General features: G+C 36.9%; 1 protein-coding gene across 3 annotated transcripts in view; it reads left to right on the forward strand.

Annotated features, from left to right (window-relative positions):
- Positions 1 to 2,500, forward strand: part of LOC113818909 (DNA repair protein XRCC1-like) — a gene marked incomplete at its 3' end in the record, with an annotated part of 11,462 nt that overhangs the window by 5,010 nt on the left and 3,952 nt on the right.

The following is a 2,500-nucleotide window of genomic DNA, read 5'->3' on the forward strand; positions in this document are numbered from 1 at the left end:
ATTATTATTATTATTATTATTATTATTATTATCAACATCATCATTGTTATTATTGTTATTATTACTTTTATTATTATTATTGTTGTTGTTGTTCTTGTTACTGTAAGTGTTGATTTTATCGTCATCATTATTTTTTAATTATTGCTCACAAAAAAAGTTTACTCGGTCATTGCACCTATTGATATCTCATAGTATTTAATAACTTCCATTAAGATCCTAGCAAGAATCTAGATTAGCAGGTTAAGATTATTGTTTATATTTTTTGATGACCTCCAGTATTTGTAGGTATTGCTCTCAGTTACTGATGAACCTTGTCCCTCTCTTAATATTTGTTACAAGAATTGTTTCTATCCCCTTGACTGCTTGTCCTGTCTACAACAAGAACTGGTCAGACTGTGAAAATGACCTTACCTGCCTTGCTGATTAGGATGCAGTGGAAGTACAATGTTACGTTATTCCTCCCAGAGACCAGCATAAGTCCCAAGTCAATATTGCAAAGATTAGCTTCCGTAGACTTGACCTCCACAATGAAGTTCAAATTGGTGGATTGTCCTGCCATGTCCGACCATATCGACTCCTTCCTCGTCAATGTCAGAAATGTTGACATTTTGGTCGCCCAGCTAAACACTATTGTTCCACAGCCCGCTGCCCTCTTTGTGACCGTTCAAATTACCCTGCTCAGTCGCGTACATGTGCCAATTGTGGAGACTCGTATAATGTATTTTATAGGAGCTGCCTTGCCCAGAAGCTCAAATGTGAGGTAGCAGTTCTCAGATTCAAATTAGGCCTCACTCTATGTGAGACCAGACAAGAAGCATGACAACCAAGTTCTTCTCTCTCAACTGATTCCAAAACAGTCCTTTGCTCTGCTCCCCCACCGTCCTCACAAGATGTTTCTGCGTCTCCCCCAGTATTGCTTGCCTATACCCTATACCCTATGTCTACTCACCCTATCCCCCAGTCAAATTTGTTTTCCAGTCTAAATTCAGATACTCTAAGCTCTACCACTTCCCAAGACCTACCCCTTCTCCTCACTTTATTTGTCGCACCAGGCAACCTAAATGTTCCACTCCACTCTCTCTTACTATATCCTTTCCTACACCTTCCTCTTCTTCTGCTCCTTAGATATCTGTCTCCTTTTATCATCCACCCCCCAATCCCTCTGTTCCTACTCCTTCTACATTTAAAGTATTTGCAGATATCCATCCTCCTCCTCCTCAAGTTCCCTCCAACACCATCCCAATATACTCCACCCTCCCTACTGCTTCCACTTGAATACTCACACGAATCCCCTCTATCACAACAGTGTCCTTCTCCAGACCCTTCCCCTCCAGACATTCTTCCTGATACTTCACCACCCTCCCCAGTCCCCCTTTCTCATCCCATGGATTCTTCTTCTCCAACTTCTCCAACAGTCTCCTCTGTTTTCCTTGAACAATATCCCTATTCCTTCCCCAGTCACATATACACTGCAATTCACTTAATCATTCTACCCCCTTAACTCCTCTTTACCCTTTATGACACAATACTTTACCATAGTGCTACATGACCTCTGATGTCACATTTATTTGTTTCTAATATTAACATTTTGGGCTGTCTTGATGAACTCACTGAACAAGTAATAGGGAATCAGCCTTTTGTATATTATTCATATTGGTCTACATGTGTTTGCCAAGTCATCTTACTTTTGTAGGCCTGGGTGGAGTAGGGTAGACAAGCTGTGCTGAGCACACATAGAAGGCTCCCGTTTTGATTGTAGAGTTAGTATTGGTTATTTATTTATTTATTCATATATTATATTTTCATTTTATTTAATGTGTTTATTTTTATTATGTCAACATTGCTGCACATTCTGCAGCTGCTATACTCTTGGGTCTTATCAGTCTTTAATGAGATTGATTCACATGGCTTGTTATTGAGTTGCTGGGATAAGTGTTCCTGATTACCACATGATATCAGTATTTCTTATCCCTTTCTATCTTGCATCTCCTGCTCTGCTAAACTATGACTTTTGATTTTCACCATGTCTTGAACTAATGTGTTATGCATCACTGTTAGCCTACTAGTTTTGTTAAGTAGTTCTGGAATATCTTCTTACTTGTAGCGTAGAATGAAGGCAATTAATGTTACCATAACTGTGTTTACAGTATTGTTCTTATATAACTTTGTAAGGCTGCTTCCACGCCAAGGTAGCATGTCCCACATGACATGTCATTTGAAAACAACTATTGTTGATATTATTATTTTTTTTTTTTTGTTATTATTATCATCATCATGTTTATTATTATTATTATTATTATTATTATTATTATTGTTGTTGTTTTTATTATTGTTGTTGTTTTATTATTATTATTTTCATAATTGGTTTTATCATTGTTGTTATTGTTTTTAGTTTTCCTATTTTTCTTTTATTTCTTTCCATTTCTTTTTCTTCCATCTTTCCTCATTTGTTTCCTTTTTCTAAACACTAGAAAATAGACAGCTTTATATATTAAAACTC

The sequence above is a fragment of the Penaeus vannamei genome, chromosome 41 (assembly GCF_042767895.1).
Source record: "Penaeus vannamei isolate JL-2024 chromosome 41, ASM4276789v1, whole genome shotgun sequence".
Lineage (NCBI taxonomy): Eukaryota > Metazoa > Arthropoda > Malacostraca > Decapoda > Penaeidae > Penaeus > Penaeus vannamei.